At 38.6% G+C, this 17620-nt stretch overlaps 1 long non-coding RNA gene across 4 annotated transcripts in view; it reads right to left on the reverse strand.

Moving 5' to 3' along the window:
• LOC143682827 (uncharacterized) overlaps positions 1 to 17016 on the reverse strand; it is a 112737-nt gene extending 95721 nt beyond the window's left edge. For all 4 annotated transcript variants that reach the window (XR_013175307.1, XR_013175306.1, XR_013175305.1 and 1 more), the window contains exons 1-3: positions 16870 to 17016; positions 14079 to 14154; positions 6965 to 7034 (exon numbers count right to left, since the gene is read on the reverse strand). This is a non-coding gene — a long non-coding RNA (uncharacterized LOC143682827). The remainder of the gene's footprint in view (positions 1 to 6964; positions 7035 to 14078; positions 14155 to 16869) is intronic.
• Positions 17017 to 17620: the final 604 nt, after the last annotated feature.

Genomic DNA, 17620 nt, shown 5'->3' on the forward strand with positions numbered 1-17620 from the left:
ACAGACTGTGCAACAGGACTAGATACAAAAACTCAAAAATGGACAGCACAATAATACCTAATTGTAAAGTAATCATGTTAAAACACTGAATGAAGCTGCATCTGAGCTATAGGTTTTTGTTTTGTTTTGTGTTGTTTTGTTTTGATTTTACTATTATTACTTTTATTTTTTTCTCTATATTAACATTCTATATCTTTTTCGGTTATGTTGCTAGTTCTTCTAAACCAATGCAAATGTACTAAGAAATGATGATCATGCATCTATGTGATGATGTTAAGAATTAATGATTGCATGTGTAGAATGGTATGATCTCTAAATGTTGGGTTAATTTCTTTTTTTCCATTAATTAAAAAAAAAAAAAAGAGAAGGGATAATTGGAGATGAAGGGATACAGACTGTACAACGGGACTGGATATAAAAACTCAGAAATGGACAGCACAATACTACCCAATTGTAATGCAATTATGTTAAAACACTGAATGAAGCTGCATGTGAGGTATAGGTTTTTTGTTTTTGTTTTTTTTGTTTTTTTTCTTTCTATTATTGTTTTAATTCTTATTCTGTTGTCTTTTTATTTCTTTTTCTAAATCGATGCAAATGTACTAAGAAATGATGAATATGCAACTATGTGATGTTATTAAGAATTACTGATTGTACATGTAGATTGGAATGATTTCTAATTGTTTTGTTAATTCTTTTTTTAATTAATAAAAAAAAAAAAAAGAAGTGAATGGAAACTGAATAAATGGGATAAATCTAAATGTTTACCTGGATAAATAGTACATAAACAGAATAAAGATAAGATGGGACACAGGATCTAAGCTTTAATTATTAATTCATAAAATGTGTTTTGAGAAAATTTTTTTTCTGCTAATAAAATAATATATGCGAAGTGTAGGAAGTTTAGAGACTACGGGAAAAGATAAAGAATAAAATTAAAGTAATCTAAAATCCCAACACTTTACTGTTGTAAAATTTGTCTATTTCCTTCCAGACCTGGTTCTATGAAATTGTTTTTATGAAATTGAATCCATTCTACATATACAACACTTTATCCTTTTTTATTTATCACTATATTGTATTGCACATGTATTGTACAAATATTGATGGCTGTTTTAGAATGAGCAAGTCTAATGTAGATTTACAGTCTTAGGAGGAAGAAACCTTTAGTGGGGAACATTGTATAAAGAGATAAACCACTGGGTTAATGTCCTTAACATGATAGAAGGAGCAGGGCCAGGAATATAGAAGGAAGGAAGAAATTAGAAAAATGCCAAAACATCAAGATATATTTGCAGAGCATAGGAATCAGAGGTTGAGTGAAGGAATAGGAATCAGTGACTGGATTGAAGAAGGCAGATTGTAATATTGATAGGTAAGTAGAATAATAAGGATTTTAAATATCAAAGAACCAAAAGCTAGAATAAAATACATGATCAGCAAGGAGTCCAGGATAGAGAAGCAAAGGAAAGAAAATGGAAGACTCATGGGCTAGGAGATTTCTATGAGGCTGAGGAAATTATATAGCAGGAGTGAGAGATTCAGAGATAAAAGGATGGGGATTGTGATCAGAGTCAAATTTTGGAGTTAAATTGGAGAACAGCTTGGTAACAAAGTTCAGGCTGTGGTCACGGGGCTGAATGGTTCAAGAAGAGAAGTTTTAAAGGTACTAGAGAAGAGGAAATACAATTCCATATGACTTTAGGTCTCAGGAGTCATGAGACTGGAAACTGAAGTCACCTAGGTTGCTGGCATGTCATGGGAAATAAAAGAGGACTGTGTGCAAGGTATCTAGTGAATGTGAAATAACATATAGTTAGATGGCATTGAAGAAGAAGGTGGTAGAGTAAAATGGTATGAATCTTAGTGGAAGAGATTTGACGTGTCCTGGAAGCTGATTTGAGATAATAGGTAAAAGCAGATTCAACCTTGTAGTCCCATGGTAGAACTCTACTCCTTCAAGATCCTGGAGAAGCAATATTCTAGATAAAAATCAAGTTTTACTTCAAGCCAGAATGGAACAAAGTATTCTGTGGAGAAGTTATGTCATAGGGTAGTTTATTTTCCATGGAACAGGAACTCCAGAGGGAAAGCCCAAAGGAGAAGAAGGAGAGGAGTAGAGAGAGGTTGAGTCAGGAGATAGAAAGCACAAAGGAGAATAGGAATTACAGTTCCCCATGGTTTCTCGAAGGGCGGTGGCCAAGACAGCTGGAATAGAGAGGTGGGATATAGAGGACTAGGTTAAATTAGGACATAATCACAGGAGCCTCCATTTCCGTACCTATCCCATAGAAAGTGATTAATGAATGTTAAAGTAAATGAATGAATGAATGAGGTCAATTTTAGAGTTTAAGGTGATAATAAAAACAGCTAGGTAAAGATTATACACCAAAGGCTATTGAAAATATAAGATGAAAGGACATAAAAGTGATATTCTATGAGAGACAAGCTTTCTTCTAGTCTATACTTTTTCTACTCAATTTCATCACCTTTCTCCTACTTATGAATCAGATAACTTTTCCTTAATCATCTTTTGTAACTCTGCTAAAACAAATCTGAAATTGATCACTGGGGTAACGGACTGTTTTTTGCCTAAAATCGGCCTCACAATTCAGGATAGATTAATTATATTTTGGATATTCCCCCCAAAAAAGATTGCATGTGTTCCATCTCATAATATCTTCACAGATCTTCATGGGCCAAGCTGAGTTTGAAAACTGTGAAATTATAATGCCAGTAATCTGCAGGGTGATAGAATGCCCTCCAGTCAATCATTCTTAGAAGACTGGGTAGGAGATGACAGATTGAAATATTGATAGGTAAATAGAATAATAACAGAGGTGTAAAATATCAAAGTACCAAAAGCTAGAATAAAATACGTGATCAGCAAGGAGTCCAGGATAGAGAGCAAAGGAAAGAAAATGGAAGACTCGAGGACTAGATTTCTACGAGGCTGAGGAAATGATGCAGAAGGAATGATATAGCAGGTGTGCCATATCAGAAAGTGACTTGCTTTCTTTATATATTCTGTGCAACAGTAGAAAAAATGCTGTTTATACAACTTTAAAAATAAAAAAATCTATTCATTTTTAATAGTTATAGTCTAGTGCAGAGTTGAAAATTGAGGAGAATACTTTTCCCAAAGCTTTTATGATTAATTTGAGCACCACTCCATCATAATTCCTTGTTCTTTCCCACTATCATGTTCCCTCTTATGCATGTGTTGAAACTTTCAATCAGTCTTTAGAAAGAACAATTTTCTTTCTTTCTCTATCTTTTTTTTATGCAGTACTGTCTCAGGGCATTAAGTCCTCAGATTCAAGCTGCTTAACCCAGAGAGGATATGTCTGTCGAAGAGCAGGTGCCAGCCCCAGAAAGTAAGTCTTTCTCAGTGGCTAGTCATACTGCTTAACATAAGATAATACATTAAACCAAGAATTGACACAGTGAAGATATCAAATGTGTACCAGAATTGTGGGATTTCCATCATTTAAGTTTACCAACATCTCAAAGAGGAGTTGAGATGATTAAAAGCATCTTCACTGTATTTTCAGCCAATATACTGTAGGTGGTACTGGCTAGACAGTTTGTACTTAAGAGTATTTGCATTTTCATCTGTAATGAGGAAAACTAAACATGTAGTCCATATGCAGACTCTTCCAATGACAGACCATAATCGTCCTTTTGCAGCCTTTATAATATCTGTTGTCAGGCTCTTCTGAGAGATTTCTAATAGAGTGTTGGCAGGATGCCACATGCAGGCACTTCCGCTGCAGCTGATTCATAAATGCCTTTGGGGTTACATTACAAACCCAATAACCCCTGAGGTTTGTCAGGAAGGTCTGCCAAGGTTCAGCTGGGATTGACTATTAGCCCATTGAACTCCCCTGAGTCCTAGAGACTGTTGAATGGGATTCATCCAAACAACAGGGGGAGGAAAAATGTGATATCATTGTTTCTGCTGGGCAGGTAAGTTATATACACTCCAAATTAGAAAGAATGGTTTGAAGAAAGAGCCATTGCAACCACTCCTTCCTCGCTGTACTTTAATGCAGAAAACTACAACTTTTAATTTGTGATAAATCCAATTATTAAATAAAGGAAGATGTGGATTTATGATGTGATCTTATTTCCTTCTTAATGTATAGAAAGGACACCCATGTTCCATATAGAATGAGTACTTGGTTTCCTTTTTCCCTTTCTTCCTCTGACTTGGTGTTTATGTGTGTATGTACATGTGTGTAAGTGTATGGGTATGTGTGTGTGTGAGGTTCACACATGAAGGGGATATGTCCATTTGGTTCACTATTGTGTCACTAGTCTAGAACAGGGACAGCTGTTAATATTCAATAAATAATTGTGGAGTGAATATTTGTGTTAGTAAGTATGTGACAATGGAAATAGATGTGAGGGCTGGGACCATGGAAAGTGCCAAGTTGCCAGTGTCTCGGGGTGCTAGAACATCACTGAGATGAGATTAATCAAATTCAATGATCAGAAATCTTCTCAGGGGCAGGAGCCCAGGTGCTGAAGGGAGGGTAGGATGCCTGCTTCCAAAGGGACAGGTTCAAAGAACAGCAGAAGCATGAAGGATATGGGTTTGGTTAACTGTCAAACAATTTTGTGGGGTGGAAAACGAAATACGGGACCAGAGAAGAATTACTCTGGACAGTGGTAGAGTGGCTGACCCCATCCGTCAGCCATCCTTCTTCACCCTCCCCCTGCTAAGGGCACTATCTTTCTAAATAAATGAGAAGAGGAGCTCATTTGGGGAGGTAAAACCCTTTCAGCTCTTTTGCGCTTGAGGTGTGAAAAAGGAGAAGAGGTTCATGCTAGTTTCCTCAAGTAGAATTTCATTTCTCATTTTATCCTGATAATTCTATTTCTCTAACAAGTTCAATACACATTTTCATTTTCTTTCTACATTCAAGATTCCCTTTCCCTAGAATCTTATTTGTCTCTCAGCTTCATAGAACACTTTGAAATTCTCCGTGGTTGTCCTCCCATTTACCACCTTCCTGCTTTGTGACTCCCTTTGCAGATTTCCTCTTGACCTGCCTCCCATCTGCTCTCTGCCGTTTATTAAAGACCTAGGGAGAGTGTCTTACACCCTTTGGATCTCAATTTCTTCAACTGTAAAATTGGATTAATAATAGCGCCTTTGCAAAGTTTTGTTGATACTTTGATTATGCAGACAAATATTTAGCAGGTGCCTGGCTCCTATTAGGTGCTCATTAAATGGTTGTCAGGAATAATGTTGAAGAGGAAATGAGGGAGATGAAGATGTGGTAGGAAGAGAAGCAGGATGAAAAAGGTGAGATGTAACTATAATATAATGAGCTCGCCCTCACAAGAGTCACAAGTAACGCAGTCAACACAGCATCTGAACACTTAGGGGCCAGCCTAGGTATGTGCCCTATGAGGTGAATGTGTCACATCTTGGTTGGTTTTGTCAAGCCATGCAAGAGGATGAGAAATCAACCTTTAGGAAGGGAACCATAAAACTCATCTGGCAGCCTTGCCTGGGGCTATATCATCCCCCCTGCAGCAACCCTCTCGATTTCCAGAATATCTAGGAGAACATTTTTTTAAACATTGCTGATTTTTGCTGCCTTAAAATCTTTTTATTTTATTTTATTGCTCTTGGGAGTAATGGACGTATAAAAAGTAAAACATAGATTGATTCAAAAAATCATTGCTCTGTACACAATGTTGTATTATTTTTGTGGAATTAGAGGACATTGATCAGATTTCACAATTTCATTAAAAACATGCCATCAGTTTTTACAAAAGAAGAAATAAATCTTTAAAAGAGATGATTGCTTAATTAATCATGGGATAAAGAGAGATTGATGCTATGAGCTGTTTTACAGATTAAGAAAAGTATAGCAGGGACTGGCTGGCTCAGAGAACTAGAGTTATTTACTTTCAGCTGGAGCATTTACCCAGATAAACTAATTCTCTCTTTTGGTGATATTCCATTGCATCTAGGTGAACAGGGTTCAATTTGCCATGGCTGTTTAGTAAGGTGAGTTACTACGGAAAGCCTCATGCTTCTTAGCTATTGACTCAACTCTTTCTTTGGATGGAATTATGCTTCAATTTGCATAGTACCTAAGGAATTTAGTCAGTGCACACTCTCTGTATGCTAAACTTGCATACTGAGATTTTCCTTTTTTTGTACATAATGAAAACTGAGGTACACTGTGTATGTGATGTAATTAGCCATACAACCCATTTAAGGTGGTAAAGGAGAAAACACAATTCTGGTTCATGAATTCTGTGGTTCTTGACCAGGGATCTATTGAGTCCTAGAAAATCCATGTTGGGTTTTTGGGGTATTTTAACCCTTGAATTAAGAAATATTAAATGACTGTGTGTATGTACATTTTGGGAGGAGAAAGTTCATGCTTTCATCAAATCTTCCATTAGTCTATGACACCCAGATGGCTAAGAATCAAAACTAAATTTTCAAAGGTTTGGTCTAATTCTGAATTAGGTATTCATCTAATCTCAAGGAGATATATAATTTACATGGTCATAAGTCAGAAATACTTTCAAGGGCTCTGGCACTAATATTGACAGAACAGATGGATTTAACCTGTGGTTCCTCAAACAATAGCTTTTTCTTCTTCATAGTTTAACAAGATCTTAGACAATTGGAATACTGAAATTAATATTTCTGCAGTAAAGTATGTCCATTTAGGATCCTCAGGCTTAACACTATGTAATTTAAACATTAATATAATGGATAATGTGATGAAACTTCTCTGGACCTTATACAATAGACAAAACTATGAGGGATAAAGAGAGATGCAGGATACATTCCTTGACTCCCAGTGTTGTATACTGTTTGCTTACAGACAAGCATATTAAAGGTTAAATCGCAATATCTGTCTTGAATAGCAGTGTACAACCAAAATATTACACAATTAATTAATAAATGACTACATTGAAAACTCACCCAATGTGGAGTCTGTGTATAGTCAAAATTCACATTGTCAAAAATTACCCTTGGCATTCTCTTGAATCACCTATAAAGTAGAGCCGAACAATTATCAATTAGTGCAACACATACAATTACGTCTATACTACTGGAACAAACTTGCTCTTTCTCCATCTAAGCACTAGATAAAATTGCTGGTTTATACTTAGGTGCAATATTGCACAATAAAATGTTTGCATCTTTAAAAAGTAGAATCTTACTCATCTATATGAAAAGGACATGCTGTGCAAAGTTTGCAGAAACTGACAGGAGCTGAAGACACAACAGATCCCCTTGTCCTGCTTTCCACTCATATGGAGGTTAATGCTCAATGAATGGAATGATGGAATGGCAGGCAGAATTGTTCACACCAATTAATGTATCTTTTTTCCACTTACTTTTTCTTCTATTAAAAATTTTGCATAATGCCTATAAGGGAAATCCAGTACAGCTATGTGTTCTGTAAGAGTTAAGAGAAAGAAAAGATCCCTGTGATGTGAAATGACATGGGAATTGTTCTAGGAAGGAGGCTCTGAGTGAGGTCCTGAAAATTTTAGAAGGCAGAAAGAAGCAGAGGATTCCAATTAATGCAGAGACCAAAGCACATAAACCTCTCAGCTGGAATCAGGAAAATGAATATCCCATGGGAAAAGAAAAGGCTATTTAAAAATAGCCCTGATTTTAGCACAGAGTGAGATGAGAAGCCTTTGGAGTTTTCTGAGCAGGGTTCCAAGCAAAGGAGTGACATAATACATTTTAATAAAATCGCAATATCTGGTTTGATGAGGACAGATTGAAAGGTGACAAAGACATGCGCCAGAAGGCCAGTTAGGGGCCATACCAAACTCCCAAAGGAGGATGGGAGCTTAGACCAGTTGGGAATCAGAATTTTAGATATATTTTGAAGGCAGAATTGGCAGGATTTACTTGTAACTTTGATATAACAAAGGAAAGAAAGAGAGGTATCAAAGATGAGTCCAAGGTTTTTGGCTTGGCCAACGAGAAATTAGGAGTTGTCACATCCTAATGCAGGGAAGACTGGGAGAAGAATGGTTTTTAAGGGGAAGATCAGGAGTTTGGTTTAGAAAGCAAGTTTGAGATGCATGTTAGAAGAAAAAAGCAAATCAGAGTCAACTTTTCAGATTACATTTTATTCAGGACGCCAGAAATTTTGCTGCAGCAGGGAAGCTGGATCACTTGGGATAACAGAAACAGTTTTGAGCCTCTAGGGATGGCAAGAGATATTTATAGATGTAAAAAATAGAAGTCAGCTTGACTCCTATTGATTGGTCAGGGATTTATCCATCTTCTAGGAGCAGGTTTAGGGCAGGTGGGCTTTATTTTGTATTAGGGCAAATGTAATGAATTTGAGACTTGATTGGCTCTGTGTGTGCTGCGTGGGTGAGGATTTCAAATTTCAAAAGATATCAAGAGGAAACTCAAGAGGGAGTTCAAAGAGTAGTAAGTAATGGGATTTTGGACTCTGAGTGGTTTCCGGGGATTTCTCAGTAAAATTTTATCATAGGTAAATGCATAAGCCTAGAGGTCAGGGTCAGATGAGGACAGGTGATGGAATTTTGAAAGCTTTTATTGAAGAGATGGTATTTAAAAGGATTAGACTGGATGAAATCACTTAGGTAGGGAAGGGAAAAGGAAAGAAAGGGAGGAAACAGAAGGAATGAAAAGGGAAAGAAAGGAAACGGGTTAATTGCAGATATTTCATTATGACTGAAGCCTGAAACATGCACCAAAGCATGTTAGAAGGTAAAATCAGAAAGCTAAGTTGAGGCTAGACCAGGGAGGGTCTCATATGCCATATGAGTATGACGAGAACGTATCCTGTCAGCAATGGAAAGCCACTGAGGAATTCTAAAGGGAAAAGTAGCATCATCACATTTGTGTTCTAGAAACTGGCAACAAGGTAGAGACTGATCAGAAGGGGTCAGTCCTGGCAGAAGAAACCCAGAGAAGAATCTATCATAATAGTCTACAGGAGAGCTAATGAAAACCTAGACTGTATCACCACCACAGGGATAGATGGAGCTGAGCAGAGTGTACAAGGGATATCAACGGAACTTAACTATTTGGATAGGAAGGGTAAGGGAGAGAGGAGAAGCGAGATAATTCAGATTTCTTTCCTGTATAAATGAATATAGATTAGAATCATTAACTAGAATGAGAATAAAAGACAAGTTGGGAAAAAAGGGGCTATGTGGGGAAATGAAATAGTTGGAGCACCATGAGTTGGAAATGCCTATGAGATATCTCAATGCTGATGTCAAGCAGCCTTATGGACATATGATCTGAAACTCCAAGGAAACATCTCAGCTAAAGATAAAAGTTGGGGGAGGGGTTCATTGGCAAATAGGTGGTAATGAGAAGGTAAGAGTGCTAAAGATAAAACTGTAGGAAGCACTAGCTTTGGGGGCTTACAGGAACAGAAGTCAACAAGAGGATGCAAGGAGCAGTCAATGTATGGCACAATGGAAGTTAGGAAAGTACAGGATTTCCAGTAAAAGATGGTGGCCAGCAGAGTCAAGGGCTTTGTAAGACAGGAAGCTGAGGTCTAGATAATGTCTACTTCTTTTAGCCTTTAAGAAGCTTTGGCTACATAGGGTGTGGTGGGGGTTGGGAGTGAAGGCAAAATCGTAAGGTGTGAGAAAATACACATGCATAAGAAAGTAGAGGTAAAAAGTATACATGGTTATTCTGACACATTAAAACGTGAATCAAAGTGAAGCTAGAATGAGGGGGAGTTCAAAGGTAGGAAGCATATTGTGTTCCTCTGTTGCATTTAGACAATACTGTCTTTGTCTAAATCTAGATATGTTATAGCAATTAAGGCATTAACTCCCACATAGGCCAGTTAGTGAGGATCTATTCTAGGCCCTGCAAAGTTCACCCCCAATCCTGTGAGTCAGATCACTCTCAATTATGTGCTCCTACAATAAAGGGATAAAAACTGAGGGAGAGATATATAGCAATATTTTCCAAACATGTATGAGAACACCCTTCTATTTGATTAAAACTCTGTCCATTGATCAACTTTTATCAAGTATCTCTGCATTAAGGTTTATGTTTACTGCTATTTTTCAAGTTAGCAGTAGGATGTTCTTGCTAAATGACTAGGTCCCAAATGTATCTTGATTGTATTTCTGTATCCTATACCCATTGTCCTGCCCTCTTTTCTAAGTGAGGTACCCAAGAGGGTGAAAAGATGTACTGGAGAAAATTGTATCGTGTGTGTCTTTATGAGTGCATATGCGTTATGGTCACAACACAGCTCTGTCCTGGGAGGCATAGCGTTACAAATAAGGCCATGGTGCTTCCCGTTGTGGCATAATTAAAACTTCTGCTAGCACAACCAAGGTGGATCTCTTAACAGCCATTCCCACACTAGCATCCAAGATCCAAGGTCCTGCCTTATCTTGTAAGAGTCTTTGGTGTCCTAATTGTGTGTAAGCAAGGTAGAGGAAAGAACTGTCTTCTCTACCAGGTTTCATCACCTTCAAACAAATTATGAGGACTTGGAAGAAATCACACGACCTTTTGAGACCTTGATTTCCTCATGTAGTAGTCACAAGACTAATTTTTTTTTTATTTCTGTTTGGCTGTATTTATCAATTTCTGATTGTCGTTTGCTTCAAAATTATAAATAAGTGTGCATTTGCATCAGTGTGAGGTCTAAGAAGTGTTCTGGGAAGCTTTTATTCAGGGTAAATCTTCCTTTCCGAAATTATATGAAAGCAGCAGCACTTCTTCAAGAGGAAAGAAAAAATCCAGTATCACAATGGAATATTTAGAGACAACTATAATGATGTGTTAACCGCAGAACTTTCAAAAAAATTAAAGGATGCTTTGTACTGGAAATTATCAAAGCATTGATGCACTGATTCTGTAAATTAGACACAATGCAGGTGGCATTGTTTTGGCACAGAAAGCTGTGTAGCTTCCTCTACCAACTAGCATAAAAAATGAAGAAAAGAAGCAGCGTTTCTTGAGGCCGTGCTGATGGTTTAGTATTGCTATTCCTTGCATCCTCAATTCGTTTCCACAACAGGTAGTTTTGAACTCTTATTTTTGGCAATAGCTGCCAAATTCTGTGAGTCCTATAATGTTCCACTCCCTAATGAGTCTGGTAGCCAGTAACTGTTTAAATTTAAGCCAGCCCTCAAAGGCTGCCAACCCATTCAAGCCGGATTGAGCAGAAGCTAGGAGAAATGGCTACATGTCGTTACTTGCTCATTGATTTAATTGTGTCTCTTGATCAAATAATGATGCTAATAGCAAAAACAAACACACTAAAATTTCACAACCAAAAAGAGCTTCTTTTAAAACAGCTAGAAGCTGGCCTTAGTTCTTCAGACCCAGCAATTTCATGTCTGAGCGGTCCCGTTGATATTTAGAAATTGAGCACAGACTCTCTGGCATGACCCTGGAGGTCAGACATACTTTGGATAAAATCTGCAATAGCGATGAAAAAAGTACATCATAAGAGAACTATTATGTTACGAATGAGATTGGACATGTGAGCAGCTCTACATAGTGTCTGTGGTCACTTTTGTATGTGTTTAACAACAACAACAAAACTTGGAAAAAAAAAAATATGTGTGCACCAGAACAGTTATAGCACTGTGTTTAGAATTTGTCAGTGTGCTCAAAAGTTTGTTAGGTAATAAGATCCTATGCACGTTTCCACTTGCAATATGAAAAATGTCGAGACTGATCACATTTCATTAATTGTCTCTGTGCATCCTCTGTATAATGGGGTTGTTGATTGTTGTTTCCCTTACACTTATCAGTTGTTTATATTATGAGCACAGAGGTAGTATGCATTCAAGGAGTGCAAAATCTTATAGGAAGCGGCTTGCATTGGCTACAACTGCACTTCCTGAGGGAATCATGATGGTGTCTATTTCTGAGTGTTTTTTCACAAGCTCAGCCTGAATGTCCCTATAGAGACTTTACGTGATTTTAGATCGAAACTCCTCAACTTTTTATAGCACGACCAGTTTCTACTTTTTACTCTGTAGCACTTATTGTTCATGTGTGTGCTTCTGGAAAGATGCAAAATCAGGTTGCTATGGTTTGAATCTATCCTGGCTGGAGAATGATTATGGACTTTTGTGAAGTTGTCTTTTCCTTGCAATGAAAAGCATCAGCTGGAACTCTGGAAACTGTATGTTCCTACGATGATCACGTAGAATTTAAACTTTCCTAGTTATTGTTGGATGCTATAAAGTAAGGACCAACACCTACAAAACTTTGCAAGGTGGTTACAGATTACATCATGATTGCAATTTACAAGATGTATTCCCCCAGACATAACACAAAAACAAACCTTATTATACTTGAGATGTTATTTTCAACTGAAAAAAGATGTGGCTTTAGTGACAGTTTTCCCACCATCTAAACTATTTCTATTGTCAGAAGGAGTTCTGAATCTCATCCCATTATTCCTAGATTTACCCATCATTGAATCTCAATAATTCCTCCTGTACCTATAGACTCAGCATGCCTCACCACCACCAGCTCATTTCAGCCACAGTTCAGTCCCTCCAACTCCTCTCTCACTCCCTCCAAGTTATCTCAAATGTCCAGGTAATGAAGGACCCAAATTATATCTCCACCTTGCAGAATAATCTACAGGGTTGAGCGGATATACTGTCTCCTCTATTCCGTCACCTGCCTTCATGACCCCCTTCAGTTGTCACCTCAGTGTTAAAGAGCATCATTCAGAGGACACCCAATAAGCCCAGAACGACCCTTAAGGAACACTAGCTTTCCTTTACCAAATTGCAGTGTAACTTTAAGGCCACAGCCGTCCATCTCTTTGTGCCTCAGTTTTATAATGATAATAGCTCTCCCCAGCCTTCTCACTTCACCCCCTTGTCTCTCACCAAAGTCCTGTACAAAGATCCAAGCTGAGAATTGTCACAATCCAGTTTCCAGCTGAATTTTCAGAGTGCAAGATCACTGGGCTTCTTAGCTCCCTGAAATGCCCTTTGCCCCAGACACTTTGCCTCAATGTCATTAAACACATGATAAAGTCTCCAGCCGGCAGGCTGGCCGCATCCCCCATTGCTGCGATTCGGGCTACTCCACACAAAAGAGGGCAGTGCTGAATGAGATAATACACACCCGAAGCGCTTTGAAATCTCCAAAGACAGATGCTTTATGAATACCAGACATTATTATTATCTACTCTACTGCTCCCTGTCACGACAAAGTCAGTCCAGGTTGAGCATCTGCAGCTTCAGTGTACCATCACAAATGTATTTTTACTTTTTCAAGCTGTTGTCCATTAACTTTTCACTAATATTTCTGGTTATTCTGGGCCTCTTTTATTTAAACACTTGGTTAATATTGGCACTTGTCACCCTTCTGCCTTTGCAGATGTCACTTAGCTTTCTTTACAAATTAGCAACACAATTAAGCAACACTGAATACCCATTTTTGCCCTTCTGTGTCACACCTCACTTTCAGATATATTTAGAATTTACCACCAGCATTTGAAAATCAACTTAATGTGGCTTTGTACCACTTTCAAACCTGCCCAAGACAATCTGGGTTAGACTGAAGGATAAATTTTAAGAGTTTACCGAATGTTTTGCTAAAATCAATTTATAATATGTCCACTGGGCTGTTCATCAGTTATTCTTGCATTCCACTCTTCAAACTACAAACTTTGTACAATGCCTTATGCTTAGAATGGAAATTGTTAACTTACACTTTTTTTTCTCTCAGATTACTTCTATAGTTGGATTTTGTTCTAATTTCCTCCCACTCTTTTGCTAAGGGTTGAAGAAGCTGACAACAAAGACCTCTGGAAAAAAATAGCTTTTTAAAACTAAAAATCCTTGAATGATTGATGAACTTTTTAACTAGTTGCCTGTACACTGGTAGGCTTTTAAAGAGCCTACCAGTTTGGGGGCAATTAAAAGCAGTCTCTTGTTATTGTTTCTAATCTTTGTTTCACAGTAAATCAAAGACAGATTATAAAAATAAGAACAAGAGGCAGCATTTTAGTCCAGTGTCATTGCTGATCCATTGTGCTCAGAAGTAGCAGTCTGCCGATTCTCAGTTAACTTACCTTCTCCCCTCCATTGGCGCAATTCTTCCTTCCAGGCAGACATACATGAGTTAATATTTCTAAAAAACCAGTAGTCCTGCAATGAGATGCAATGTACCAAAATTAACAATTATCACTTTGAAGCATCTAAAGCTTTTTCCTATCATTCCCCTCATAAGAGTCATCTTTCTAAGGGGCTATTTATTCCATTATTCTCATTCTTCCTGATAGTCAAATGCCTTAAGATTCAATAGACTAATATTTTGGTCATCTACAATAGAAGTCTGTGTTTCCCATATGTTGCAGAACCAGATGGTTCAGGTTGGTCTTTTATTTGTCAAGCTCAATATAAAACACTGCTCTCTCTCAGGGTTTTAACAAAGGCCATCCCCTTCACCACCAGCCCCAGCCCCCCACTCCAGGGTTTGACAACAGGCTGAACCGAGAGATGAGCAACTTCTCAGCTGCTGGCTTCTGAAGGCACTCTCAGCATGGCCAGCCCCCACTTCTGTTCCTGCTGGCTTTTTATGCAGATCCTTGATTGAGAACCTGTCCAGCTGGACAGCATGCTAACTCCTTTAACCCGTTCCTATCCAGCCCGCCTCTATCAGGCTTGGCCCTCTTTCTGCTCAAAGCTACCATTTCAGTGAACCTGTATTGAGCACCTACCCCTCTTTTGGAACCTAAGTGCCCAATTCTGACCTGAAAGAGAATCAAAAGAACTAATAATTGTTGAGCATTTACCATATAACAAAGGTTGTGCTGGGTTCTTTTAGGAGTCACCATATCATTTAAGACACAGAAAAATGTGCGAGGAGGTGTGATTTTTCCCATTACCTAGAAAAGTAAACTGAAGCTCAAAAAAATTGGACAACCAGTTCAAACACCACACATGTGATAAACGTGAAACAGGATTACTGTACATATATGAGTGGTTCTAATGTGACATCTACAGCTCCCCTTAGACCATCAAAGACAGGAACATGGGCATGCACACGCGCACACCATTCCAAGCACTATTGAATATAGGATCAGTTTCTAGCATTTCCAAATGTCTGATTTCAGGTTATACATCTCTGAGCTGAGATCTTTGACTTTCAATATGAGGGAGAAGGAGAGCAGTAGCACAGGAGGTCCGAGAAGTAATGCTGGTCAGAGAAATAATGGGAGCCAAAGAACATCAGCCTTCAGCAGCCACAGTAAGGATGCTATAAAGACGGTGGCTCTTACTCTGAAAGAGAAGGGAGGCTTTGGTGGCCTTGAACAGAGAAGTGCCTTGATTGGATAGACACTTTAATGGGATTACTCTGCCCCTGGTTGGAGAACAGACTGAAATGAGGTGAGGGCAGATGCAGAGGGTCCAGACTCTTGCCATAAAATGTGAGGAGGCCAGGAAAGTCATGATGGCAGCCTGGACAAGACTGGAGGTGGTGATAGGTGGTCTGATTCTGAATACATTTTGAAGGCGAAGCAGACACAATGTTCTTCTATATAGTCTTGCTGAGACGATATCTTATATTTCTCATTGGTCCTTCATGGTGCCCTTCCCAGCTAGATTGTAACTCTCTTACAGAGGAGCATCATGCAAGCAGTTTCTCCTATCTCTTTCATAAAAATTAGATAACTAGTCCAACTTCTAGGACAAGGTGTGAGCTAGAAAAACCCTTTGATGTATAGACTGGGTAATCCATTCACAATTTCTTCCTCCCATATAGTACCTCCCGCCATCTACATGATGCTCTTTGAATTCAAAGAAGACATAGTTAATGCTTGGTGTGAAGACCAAATATATCATTATTGACAAAAATATTTAGAAAACATAACTTTAAGTAGATTCATACAGCAGCCAAAAAAAATTTGACTTCATCCTAAGCAGAATTCTCTCTCAGGTTAATGCTCTTGTATTAAACTCTATTATTCAGTTAGGCACCAATCATATGCTAGATGCTGTTAGATGCTAGGAATTCAGGATCTCAGACTTAAAGGACTAAAAGGGAAGCCAAAGGTAAATACATCTTTTAACTGCAAAGTGATAAGTTGTTTAATGATATGGGAATGTATCTATTTCCAGAGAAAAATACATAAGAGAAAGAAGTCATACTTTCCCTAGGGTAGGGGCAGAGTGGTATCTTCAAGTTTGTATCACCCTCTACCCATATTTCCTAATAACACACTTTTCCCTGCTAGTTCTTATGGATACTTGCCATATCACCACATTTGGAGTATGTGAGCCACCCAAAACTCCATGGGGAGCATAGGGAATCAACCAAGACACTGGAACTTTGAAGCTGGAGGAGGCATTGGAGAATATCTTGTTCAACCCCACATTGTATAGATGAGCCATTTAAGGCACAAAGAAGTTAAATGGCTTCCCCAAGGATGCACAGCTGAATGGCAATGACACTAGAGTTAGAGCCCAGATTTTAGACCCCTAGTCTAAGACTCTAATGGCATCTCATAAGATGGGTCAAAGTATATTCCATTTTTTGTGTCATACCACTTCCTTTGAACTTATCTTTTAATTTGTCTTATCTGACACTTTTAGTTATTTATTCTATAAATATTTATCTTATAACTCCTATGTGTTGGGCACTTCCTTAATTGTGCCAGTTATTAAGCTGTAAACTCTCAGCTCCAAATTCACCCCTCCAAACTCTGCTCTGTGACAAAAGAGCTGGGACCTGCAAACCCCATATCTGCTTGCACTGTTAGGTTCTACCATTGGGACATCAGGAGGAAAGACAGAAGATAGAGGAGGAAGAAGGTACTAGCTCTTTTTTGTGTGTTTGCTGTTCCAGTCAACATTTGTCACCTGGCCACAGCAGTTGGTCCTGTCTCCCACTGTCTTTTTTCCCAGCACTGTCAGTATTGCCTCATTGCTATGCCTCCTTGAGTGTCCTTGGCGATCCTAGCGTGCTGACAGCACGCCCTCCACGGTGGTCTGAATCCCAGCTCTTTAGAGCTCTCCATCAAGGTTCTAGATTCTAAAATCTGTGACCGCTTCCTTTGTCTCCCCAGACCCTAGGGTAGTAGCGGCTTCCTGTGCCATTATCTCCTCCAGTAGTTACTAGATCCTCCAATGCTTGTGCCAGGATGTGCTTTCACATTAAATAATCTCTGTTAAAGTAGGTGGTGTGGTTTCCATTCTCCTGACCATCAGACCCTGATGCACCTACTCTGTGTTCAACTCTTTTCTGGGCACTAGAAATGCAGAGGTTAACAAAAGCAGACACAGTCGCTGCCATCACAGAGCTTATATGCTAGTCCAGGGATAGACACTAATCAATTAATTACAAAACAACAAAGTAATTACAGACAATGAGAGTGACATTGGGGAAAATCATATGTGGTAGTGAAGGCAGAGCATGGGCTGTGTGGTCATGGAGGGCTTCCCAGAAGAGATAGCAGAGACCTGTGCCCAAACTGCTTTGGCCAAGGGCATGTGAAGGAAGAGGAAGAAACTGTGTACATTGGAGGAGCAGAAATATATCCGGTGGGTGGTGCTAGAGCCAGAGAGCTGTTTGATAACCTTGCATTTATTCACAACTAAGGAATTTGGACTT

The sequence above is a fragment of the Tamandua tetradactyla genome, chromosome 5 (assembly GCF_023851605.1).
Source record: "Tamandua tetradactyla isolate mTamTet1 chromosome 5, mTamTet1.pri, whole genome shotgun sequence".
Lineage (NCBI taxonomy): Eukaryota > Metazoa > Chordata > Mammalia > Pilosa > Myrmecophagidae > Tamandua > Tamandua tetradactyla.